Raw genomic sequence first — 12,430 nt, 5'->3', positions numbered from 1 at the left:
AGCTCTCTGCCACGACGCTCCTGCGGTTCCATTCTTTTGCAGGGCAGTCGGTTCAGAATCACTAGATGTACTCATGTAGGGTTTTTCATGGCAAGTACCCACAAATATGATGTTCCCCTTGATAGGGACCTCCTTCCTTCAGAGGCAGCTAATTTTAAGTTGTTGTGAAATGGAAATGCACCCTATCTCTTTTAATCTTATTGTGAATTGTCTTATTGTAAATGCACCCAAGCATATATTTAACTTATTGAAATTTTATTATTATTATTTACATGTTATTTTCCTTCCTTTTAAAAAAAAAATCATGATCTTCAGTGACACGTCCTACTCCTGTGCGATAACATATCCTAGACTTTTCCAATCATTTAGTCCACTTAAACCATCTTTTTTCTTTCTTTTTTTTTCATAATTTGTTTCACTTGGATGTATATCAATAAAGAAGAAATGTTGCTACTTTTGCTACTTTGTAACTTCATATATATTTTAAAAGTTCCATTAATTATTAAATTGCATTAAATGTAATACTTTAATGTTTAATGATTTTAAGTATTATCTAAAACTTTTAATTTATAAAGTACTTTTTTTATTATTAGAAATTATTTACTATTAAATTTATAATAAATTTTATTTTTTGTACCTAGATGTATAAACCTAATGAGAAACAATACCATAGGTATAAATAACTAAAATAATTGTGATTGATGTCATTAACCTCATAATTTGGTACATATAAATTTTTTTTTATTTGATAATTACATTTATTTATTTTATTTAGTTTTTTTTTTTGTTTATTTATTTAAATATATAAAATGTACAATTAGTTATTAAATTACATTAAATGTAATACTTTAATGTGTAATGTATTTAAGTATTATCTAGAAAATGTTTACTTTAAAAAGTTTCTTAATTAGAAAGTATTTACTTTTAAAGTTATAATACATTGCATATTTTGTACCTAGATGTATAAACCTAATGAGAAACAAAAACCATAGCTATCAATAACTAAAATAATTGTGATTGATTTCATTAACCTCATAATTTGGTACATATCGATTTATTTTATTTAACAGATTAAAATGTATTATTTATTTATTCGTTTATTTATTTGTTCGTTTATTTATTATTTGAATATTTTCTTTTAAATTTTCTGTGATTTGAACACCCTATCTGTAAAAAAACCCTTCTGTGATTTGCAACCAAATAATAATAATAGTAATTAAAATTAATGTATTTATTTTTTTTATTTATTTTGGTTCTTGTATGAACTTTCTGGCGATTTGACAACCCTTGTGCTGCTGCTACTGTTATCTATCTATATTAGATTTAGGTCTCCTCGGAGTCACTGGTATAGCAAACCCCTCCCCTCTCAAAGCTGCTTCCTGTCATCTGCAGGCAGCTATCGTTTTCATTAGCACAACTGCACAACAGGCAGTGACATTAAGCAGTGTCCGGATCTTATTTGTGCCGTCTGCGAGGGGAAGTAGCCAGTCAATGAGAGCTGATTAAATCTGACTGGGATGGGATGGAAATTAATCCCACTTTCCTCTCTTTTGGGCCGAACAGGTTTTCAGCAAGTAAAATGAGACTTGGCCATGTGTGGGTCCCCAGAGCTGCCAGTTAGGAGGCTTGTAAAGGTGTGCTTTTAAGAGCTGCTCTGTGACTGGAGCAGCACAGCAGAGACTCTCCACAGAAGAGCCCACATCTCTTACATAATTGTTATACCTATAGAGTTTTTTGGCTTTATGATATTCTTATAATAATAATAATGCATATTTTTAAAATATCACATTAATTTATTATTATTATTATTATTATTATTATTACAAGATATACTTCTTAATATACAGTAGTAATATATCTATGGATTTGTTTTTTTTTTTTTTTTTTTTTTTTTGCTTGCTTTCGTCCTTCCTACCTGCCTACTTTCCGTCCTTCCAAAATAATCTAAAACAAATTTTATCTTACCCTTTTTTTATGAAGATCTTTGAGTTTTAGTGATTATTTGACAATTTACCAAATTTGTATTTATTTATTCATTTATTTGCTTGCTTGCTTGCTTGTATTTGTATTGTAGCATTGCTCAGACATGTACCATCATTCTCTTTTGGACAAGGATGCTTTAAAATAAAATAATAAAATAAAGAATGTTGAAAGCTTAACAAAGAAACACACATGCTGTTGAATGAGCTGAATCAAATTAAGCCTGGACTCATTTATTTAATTCATTATTATTATTTTTAATTATTCCTCTTTAAATTATAGCAGGTTTAGAGGACTGTGGACAATTCAATTACTGTGTCTGATTCAGTAAATAACTCACTGACCGTAGCTATTGGTTGTTCACACTGTGCAAACAGTCAATTACGGGACACAAGATATGGGTCTCTTTGCTCTAATATCACTGTGTACAGTCCCTTTGTACAGGTGATGTAAATCCAAAGACCCCACAAATAAGATTGTTTGAACGGAACCCTCATATCCGCTAGAATACAGTTCCCTATCGATACTTCACTCGTACTGCGTCGCTAGACGCTTATGGGGAAAACTCCTTTTTCTCCGAGGACTGAAGACTTATTCAGTCATGCAGGGTAACTGCACGGCCATTGGTTCGTGCAGTGATTATAAAATGAACCAATGGCTCGGCAGCGGTGCTGCACGAGCCTATGGCGGTGGAGCCCGCCAGAGCCCGCCAGAATGGGCGGGGACATCTGGCTATATAAGCGGGCATTTCGCCATAGGATCTCAAATCAATTCTCCTTCAGCGACGACGATCATCCCTTCGCTGACCTTCAGGACTTGAAGACGCTCGCCAGAAATGCCTCGCTGCGGATAGAAGCTGCCTTTTCTTCTGCGCCCTCTCGCCGCTTCCGCTTGCTCTTTGAGCTGCTCAATGACCAGTGCAGATGCCAGCTCGTCCCCTGCTGCCATCTGGCGAGCATAAAATAGCTAATTTCTCTCTAAAAGAGCAGCGGCGTTGTTTCCGTGCGCCTCGCCCCCGCCAAGCAGAGAGTATTCGCCCGTTCTCTTCGAACATGCAGACCAGCGTCCCTCGGCTGATGCGAGCAACATGGTTTCGTTCGGTACCGTCGAGAATGAGCTATTAGATGACAGCATGTCTCTAATAGCATCAGACACGGAGGAGATGTCGGGCTCTATTGCTGACCCCGCCCCTTCATCGTCTGCCGAGCCCAGCGACTCTAAGCCAGGGATGGATGCCGAACTTTTCCCCATCCTCTCTAAGGCAGTTGAGGAGCTGGGATTGGAGTGGTCTATGCCGGAGGAGCCCACTCGTAGCCGTCTGGACGAATGGTTCCGGCCGGGGCGCCGCCAGGCCCCTCGTCAGCGAGCCTCTCTGTTTTTCCCGGAGGTCCATGACGAGCTTACGAAGTCGTGGCGCGCTCCCTACTTGGCCCGCCTTCGCTCTAACTCTTCTTCTGCTCTCTCAGTGGACGGCGCTGAAGAAAAGAGTTACGAGAGGATGCCTCCTCTCAACGAGGCGGTGGCTGCGCACCTTTGCCCGCCCACTGCCATTGGATGGAAAGCGAAGGTCGCTCACCCCTCCAAACCCTGTGGGACGACTTCTGCCCTCGCTGGACGAGCGTATTCCTCCACCGGGCAGGCCGCCTCAGCTCTACACTCCATGGCTGTGCTCCAGGTCTTTCAGGCCAAACTCCTCCAGGCCATGGATGAGTCAGGACCTGATGCCGCGGCTTTCAGGGAGCTGCGCAGCACTACAGACCTGGCTCTAAGGGCTACCAAGGCCACAGCACAGGCCATAGGGAGTTCAATGGCCAATCTAGTGGTGCTGGAGCGCCACTTATGGCTAAACCTCACCGAGATTAAGGAGGCTGACAAGGTTCCCTTCCTCGACTACCCGGTTTCCCCTACGGGGCTGTTTGGACCTGCCGTCGAAGGGTTTGCAGAGCGATTCACCGCGGCTCAGAAGTCGTCCCAGGCCATGCGACACTTCTTGCTGAAACGCTCCAGCTCTGCAATGGCCACCAGTCACCCCAAGCCTGCTGCTGTCCCAGGCCATGCAACACTTCTCGCCGAAACGCTCCAGCTCTGCAACGGCCACCAGTCGCCCCAAGCCTGCTCCAGCGCAGCAGCCAGCTAAAGCTGCGCCATCGCCTGTTCAGCCTGCTCAAAAGCCTGAACGCCGACAGCGCTCCTGGTCGGCCAGACGCTATCCCTTTCCAAAGCACCAAGGACACTGGCCCAAGCTGAACTTGGACCCTGCGCCCCCGGCATCGTCCTGATCCGCTGGAAAAGAAGAGGAGGGGGCAAGGTCTCGCAAGTGCCGGACCACCCCAGAAACGCCCTCTGTCGTGCCCTCAAGCACTCCGTTCAGTTCTGGGTGCCAGTGGCAGTATGTTTGTTCCAGAAATTGTTGTGAATCACGGGACCGTTCTAAAAGCGCCCTCACACATAGCCGCTGTGATAGCGAGAAAAATAAAAAACAAACATTTTCAAAAAGAGTGCAAATTTTCTCTTCCAGTTATCATGAGTGTCGAGTCCCCACACGGCGACTCACCACCCGAACTAATCCAACCCCTTGTCACACAGGCCGAGGCCTGGCAGGCCATCCCCGGAGTGTCTCATTGGGTTCTGGGGATTATAGAACGAGGTTATTCACTTCAATACGTTCGAAGACCACCGCGGTTCAACGGCATGGTCTCCACCTCAGTGCACAGCAGGAACGCTCATGTTCTGCGAGCCGAGGTAAATAATTTGCTGGCAAAGGGAGCCGTAGAAACAGCTCCACCAGCTCAGAACGAGTCAGGCTTCTACAGCCATTATTTCCTCATCCCCAAAAAGAATGGCGGCCTGCGGCCCATCCCCGATCTCAGGCGCCTGAACCGTGCCCTCATGAAACGGCCGTTCAGAATGACTACACTGAATCAGATCCTCTCGCAAATCCGCCCAGGGGACTGGTTCTTTTCGCTGGATCTGAAAGATGCTTACTTTCACATCCAGATAGCCCCCCATCAGAGACGATTATTGGGATTCGCCTTCGAGGGAGTGCCTTATCAATACACTGTCCTGCCCTGTCCTGGAAGGACCTACAGTGGTTCAAGCCAGGCGTGACTATGGGATTGGTTTGCAGAAGGAAAGTTGTCTCGACAGACTCCTCCAACACAGGTTGGGGAGCTCTGTGCGACGGCAGACCGACCTTCGGCTCCTGGACGAACGCGGAAGGCCAGCTACACATCAACTGCCTCGAACTGATGGCAGTATGTCGAGCTCTTCAGACCTTCTTGCCAGTCGTGAAGGGACACCACGTGCTAGTCCGAGCAGACAGCCTGACGGTCATATATAAATCGCCAAGGTGGGCTCACCTCGAAATGCCTTTTTGAGATGGTAAAACACCTCTTAGAATGGGCACATCTCAACCTGCGTTCATTGAGGGCAGCTCATGTGCCCGGTGTACTGAACCAAGGAGCAGACATGCTATCTCAGAGCAACGTCTCCCCAGAGGAGTGGATGCTCCACCCACAGACGGTTCAGAAAATCTGGGAGATCTTTGGCAAGGCAGAGGATGACCTCTTCGCCTCAAAAGGCAAATGTCACTGCCAAACTTATTTTTCGAAGAACGAGGACGCATTGGCCCAGGTAATCAGGCGAGTCAGGGAGCACAGGCACAGAGTGCTTCTGGTGGCCCCACTCTGGAAGAACCATCTCTGGATCTCAGAGCTATCTCAGCTGCTGACAGCAGCTCCGTGGCCCATTCCCCTGAGGCAGGACCTCCTCTCTCAGGTGAACAGAATGATTTGGCACCCCCAGTCTGAGCTGTGGGCACTGCGCCTATGGGCTCTCAACGGGACTCAATAGATCTCCCAGAGAGCGTCCTGAATACTATCTCACAGGCTAGAGCCCCATGTACGAGACGCCTCTACGCCCTTAAGTGGTCGATTTTCTCCGCCTAGTGCTAAACCCGCGGCGAGGACCCAATAACATGTGAAATATCGGTGATATTGTCCTACTTACAGGAGCTGTTGGACAAGGGCCGCTCCCCTTCCATGGTCAAAGTCTATGTGGCAGCTATAGCAGCTTCTCACGCTCCTATAGCCGGACAGTCGTTGGGCCGAAACATCCTAATTGTCAGTTTCCTGAGGGGATCCAGGAGGCTCCATCCGCCCCGGACCCTCACGGTCCCTACATGGGATCTGCCCATGGTCCTGAGAGCCACTTCAGTCTGCGAGCTTAAAAACACTGTCACTGAAAACTGCTCTGCTGCTGGCACTAGCATCGGTTAGTTTTAGTTTAGAGCTTTATTAATCCCCTTGGGGCAATTAATTCAGACTTTCATGGAGCTTCACATATACAAAACTTAACACACACATACATATATTTAAAATACACCAAATACATAAAAAGGGGGAAACAAATAAAAAAATAAAAATAATTAATTAAATAAATAATCTAAATCAACTAGATTTATTACATAAACGTATTGCTTCAGGCACAAAAGTAAATTTGTACCGGTTTGTGGAACATCTAATTGACCTTAAACGTCGCCCAAGGGGCATCCACTCAAAATAATCATTCAAAGGGTGTGTGCAGTCTCCTATAATTTTATGTGCCATCCTCATCACTTGCTGTTCATAATAAAATGTAAGACTTCGCAAGGGAACACCTAAAATTTTTGAGCACATATTAACAATACCTTGCAAACGATTTTTGTTCTTTGTAGACAATAAGGTAGGTGACTTGCAGGCTCCCTCGATAAGCCCCATCTGTCTTGAGTTTGGGCCTAACGACTCCAAAGTCGTCCTAAAGCCAAGACATGGGTATGTCCCTAAAGTGCTCTACACGCCTTTTAGAGCCCAGGTTATTACTCTCTCTGCGCTTCCTCCTTCTGAGGAGGACCAGGAGTTTAACCTTCTCTGCCCAGTCAGGGCATTGAGAATTTGCATCGAGCGTTCCGCCCCCTTCTGTAAGTCGGAACAACTCTTCGTATGCTTTGGCGGCAGAGGATCTCTTGATGGTTAGTTGACGCTATCGCACTAGCTTACTCCTCCCTGGGCCTTCTGAGTCCCATAGGAGTGAGAGCCATAGGAGTGCCTGATTCTTCAGGAACGCTCTTGGCCCTATTACTAGTGCTGAGGCTGTACATATGACCGTTGGAACGATTATCTGAAGGCTGGGCTGACCTCAATGAGTTCAGCCCTCTTGCCTCCTCTTGAAACCGAGTACGTTTTCCTCCATTGTGCCCCAACAGATTCCTGCAATGAGATTTATAATGTCCAGCTCCTCTAAATAAATCAAGTTTCCGGAAAATCCCACTGCATGTTGCTTGCTATCATGTACAGTAGTGCAGTGTGTTGCAGGGTTTGATGGGGTATGATGGAGAGAGCTGTACCACACACACACACACACACACACACACACACACACAGAAATGAATAATAAAGGAGAAGTGATTCATTGGGTGCTTGTTATTAAAGTTTCTGTTTGAAGTGAGTGGGAATAGCCCTTAGCCTTAGTGTATGTGTGTACTCTATAGTCTCGCTTTGAAGACCTTGATGCCAGGCTGACATTTCTTATCTGCTCATATACAGGGCAGAGTACATTCATAGCACTCATGATTGCTCAATAGTTGAGTAATGATTTTGCTAAAACATCAAAATTAATATCTGAAAAACACAATCAAGAGCAGCTCACCCTGTTGGTAGATTTACAGAACGTTCCTGTGCCAAATCAACAACATTTGTTCTTCTTCTGCTGTCCTTTTTTTAATGTAAATGTGTTATGTATGCACCACTAGCATAACCAAGAATGAAGTAAAACAAAAAAGACTGCTTTCAGCCAGTTTATCAAGCAGTCATTCATTATTTGGACAAACAGATGTCCTCATAGTCACATTGGTTGTGCTATATCTACCTTTTTCCTATAGCAAACCTACTGTGTTTTAGATTATGGGAGACACTTCCGGTGTGGGGATGTTCCACTTCAAAAGACTGAAAAAATCTCTTAAAATCATAAAGTTGCGCTACAAATAATAGAACGAGCTGTAAATTTGCCTTCATGTTCTATTTTCAGATTAATAATAATGTAATGCTTGGTATTTTACTGTGTTATGGTACAACAAGAATATCTATGGCAAGAGCTCTTTTCAGTCCACTACATTCTCTCCCCATAATCATTTTCTCTTTTCCTTTGTATTCTGCTGTACAATATGAAAAAGATGACATATACTGTGCATTTGTGCTCTGCTCTCCCTATTCTGTTTACAATATAAACCATGCATAATTCACTGGAATGCACTAAGAATATCTGTGTTTGTGTCCAAATACTTGTTCAAAAATTACTGTACAATCTGTTGAAATAGCTTTTTTTTATTTGCAACACATATGTCTGATATTTCATTGTTATTTATTAATTTATGTATTTATTTGTTTATTTGTATAATATTTATTTAATATTTACTTAATTATTCACTTAATGTTTTATTTATTTTTTTTACTTTTATCTATTTATTAAGGGGGCATAACACACACAGTTTCACCCAATCTCATGTTAATCTTGAGTACCTATAGAGTAGTACTGCATCCTTCATATCTCCAAAAAGTCTTTAGTGTTAATCATATTTATAAAAGAAAGTTACAGCTTTACGATTCTCTCCGGAAAAAGCCGAGCTCCTGGAGGCGTGCCGTGGGCGGAGCTAAAGAGTAACGAGCACTTGGGCAACGAATGCAAACAAAACAGACATTTGATGCCGTTTCACTTACCTTCTGCAGTTCTAAATCATGACCGGGATCTTTTATAGCTGGGACCGCTCCATCCTTCAGTATCAAACAATGTGCAAATCCAGCATCGAACTGGGTCTTGTTTATAAAACGTTCGTCAACAAACACACTTGTGAAACTCCGTTGCTGCTCTGGAAAAACAAACTGTATCCACTGTTTACATAACGCTGGGTTCTTTAGGAAGCTGAACAAAGTTATATTTCCCTTACAACCAAAAACACACTTCTTTGGAGACACGAGCAAGTCCCGTGCAGCGCTGCCGCCGGATGAAGCGCGTTGATGGGCACGATCTCGCTCTTGCTCTCACTCTGGTCGATGCGTGCGCGGGTGCGCTCTTCAGGGAGAAATGCCCATATAAGGAGTTCCACCCTCGTCTACGTCATGAAGAGCCACGATCGAAAAAAACTCTCCGAAACTTGTTATAAGTATATAGCTTTTGCTTTTCCGAAAGTCTTAAACTTCGTAATTTGTTTATTTATTATTATTATTAATAATAATTATTTTTTTGTGTGTGTGTTTCTGGTGTTTGCCATTGGCCCAAAACAGGTTGTTTTGATAGTTCTGCTGTGATACCTGTTTTAATAAACTATATCACACCACTGTGTTTTCATAAAGGCATCAGAGCAGTTTCTGCTTGGGAAAAGCACTAGATGTAAACTCTATTACCAAGGGGAGGATTTAGTGCCCTATTCTCTATCAGAGCTAGAACCTTATCGATTGAGACTGAAGAAGGCTTTGTATTCCCAGGTCAGAATAAAGCACCGCTTTTTCCATCCCAGAATCAAGCTCAGCGTGTGAAGAAGGGCCAATAGCCAGTGGGTACTTGATATCTACGTCCTATAATAAAAGCATAGCATGAATCTGAGCAAAAAAGAAGGGATGAATAAAAGTGCTGACTGCCTGCTGATTAGCTGCAGCTCTCCATGTCCACAGCATTGTGATTGCTTTGTTATCCTCCCCCTCCTCGAGCTGCTGGAACTTTCCAAAGCTTTTCAGCAACTTTGACATGTTTTTTTTTTATTTTTCTTCATGCCCCACTTATTCTGTTATGATCCTCTCTCTGAGGTGTGAGAGGAAATCTCCACCTGTTATCAACACCTGCTATGTAGTCTGGCAACTCTTTTATTCTTGAAATTATATCTATGTTTTATTATTTTATTCAGATCCTGCTCCTCTTTAATAATAATAATTATAATAATAATAATAATATATTATTATTATTATTATTTTTTTTATTATAATGTTAATATTTTATTATTTTTATTATTTATAATTAATTATTATTTTGTGAGTTGACTGAAAAATGGTTACTCTAAATATAACTAATTTAAGTTTACTTTTTGTATTTATAAACAGGATTGATTTCTTTAAATTTTTGAGCTATTTCTTCAAGCACATGCTGTCACAAGCAATACAGTTCTTATATTTTATTCTTTTTGTTTTTTATTTTGTACTGGAGTGTCCAGTTACTAATTGGAAAATATGTATTAATTCATCTAATCCTCTGCATCATTAGAGCCCCTATAAGTGAAGAGATTGTATGTCTTCTTTATTGTCCATGTGTTTTTGCTTACATTCTCTAAAATAATGTTTTTCACATTTCCATATTTCATCAGTAAGGAGTAGCGTAGGTAGAATGAAAAGTTTTTTTGGGTTATGGTAGGAAACATTTATTATGAATTTTACTACAGTTTGTCTCACACAGTGATGCTTTGCTTGACTAATTATCTTTCATAGTATGTGGATCTATATTTATATTGTATTATAGTCATTAATCTTGAAAAAAAAAAGAAAACAATTTGGCCATAAACACTACAAAGTTTTCCTTATTTTTAGACATGTTGCTGACTGTTTTCATTTTATTTCACCTCCTATCAGAAGATTACAGGCAGCTGATTAATATAATGATTACATCTGAAAACCCTGCTAATTAAAGACAATACAATCAGATAATCAGACAGTATAATCAGGGTATTAGCATGCATCTATAAGAATAAAAACTTAATTAATTCCTTTTGACTAATTACTTATCTGTCAGGGTTCTGCCCTGATACCCTGTTTGTTTTGTTTTTGTTTCACGTGTCTATGCTTGTCTTATATGTCAGCTCATGGCTTTGCTGTTTTTGATGTTTCAGCCATCTGCTTCTCTAGCCCCTCCTCCTTGTTTACTCTATACCACACCCTCTTGTTAGCCCTCCTTGAGTCCTTGTTAGTCTAATTGATCTCACCTGCTCCTCATGTGCCTTCCTCCTTATTTATTCTTTGTTACTTTATGCTGGGTACACACTAAAAGATTTTTAAAATCTTATAAGATCTTCAAAATGTGAGAGACCACAAACATGAGGACAAAAAATCCTAGATTTAACCATTTTGCTCCTATAGTGTGTGGTGTGCCGCGATGTTCCCCCCACACATCAGGATTTTTAATCGTAAATATTCAACATGTTGAATATTTACGATTCGCGATCGGGGTGCCTCAGACGTTCTTCCGAACAGATTCAGTCACTCTTAACACACCTCACACCACAGGAAAATCTGATAAGATAATCTTTAGAACCACCAAGATAATCGGGACATTACCTAGGATTGTCGGAAGGGGAGAAATCAGCCCAATTATCTTATGGTGTGTACCCAGCATTACTTTTTATCAGTTCTTTTGTTTTATTTACCCCCTGCCTGCATTGGAGTAATTTGTGTTCCTGTGTAGCCTTGTCTGGTCTTGTCTCTTTGTGGTGTTAGAGTTCCTGACCTGTTCCTGCCCACTAGTTCTCCCTTCCTGGTACTTGGTCCACTTCAGAGTTTGCGGTCAACAAGTATCTGAGTGGTGCCTTGCTTGGTCTTCTCCATCTGCCTGGTCTTGCCGCTTCCTCTGCTGCTATTCTGCCAGTTGATGTCCAAGGCTGTCCTAGTGGTGTTCCCTAGCTGTCTCCTAGCTGTGTTCCTGCCATTGAATCACCTGCACAACTCGCTACCGTCTTGTATCTCTGTTTTGTAATAAACCCTTGTCACTCACTCTGCGATTGGGTCCTCCTTCCAGATCCCTGGGGAGCGCGAATCTCTCCACTCGCAGATGGATTTCCTTTGCTCTCACACAAAACCTGACGCGCGCGCTCAGATACACAAAAGTTGTCAAAAGTTATCATTGTGCACTTTAAAAAAAATGTCTCAAAGCAGATTTGTTCACTAAAGGCCTTTCCTTGTTTTTTTTTTATTGTTGTATTTTTGTTTTAACATAAACTGGATATTGCACTTTGTTTTTCTACTTTATCTCTTTTATGTTTGTATTTGTATTTTCTTTTCTGTGAATGCACATATGCATCTCTCTGTACAATACTTTGTAAACACTTACTGCGCTATATAAATAAAGCTTTAAACAGTCAGCCCTCCACAACTGACCGATGAAAATACTATGTGAAATCTAATTGGCTGAGTGAACTGAACCTGGAATTCTTTTGACAATCAAAGATGGATCTTTAATTTATTTACAGTTTAATAATATTTAGCAATGTTAATGAAATGTGGCCTATATTAGAAATGGCTAGGAATTGGGTGCTTGAATGATTTGTACATATAAATAACCTCTGTCCAACTGGTTTGTTCTCTGAGCAATTTATCTAAAAACAACATATTATAGCCTATGGCTCTAAAGACTTCATATAAAAGATCAATGTTATGTCATA

The sequence above is a fragment of the Sinocyclocheilus anshuiensis genome, unplaced genomic scaffold (assembly GCF_001515605.1).
Source record: "Sinocyclocheilus anshuiensis isolate Anshui unplaced genomic scaffold, SAMN03320099.WGS_v1.1 scaffold881, whole genome shotgun sequence".
NCBI classification, from domain to species: domain Eukaryota; kingdom Metazoa; phylum Chordata; class Actinopteri; order Cypriniformes; family Cyprinidae; genus Sinocyclocheilus; species Sinocyclocheilus anshuiensis.
Note: the sequence above shows the minus strand (reverse complement) of the source record.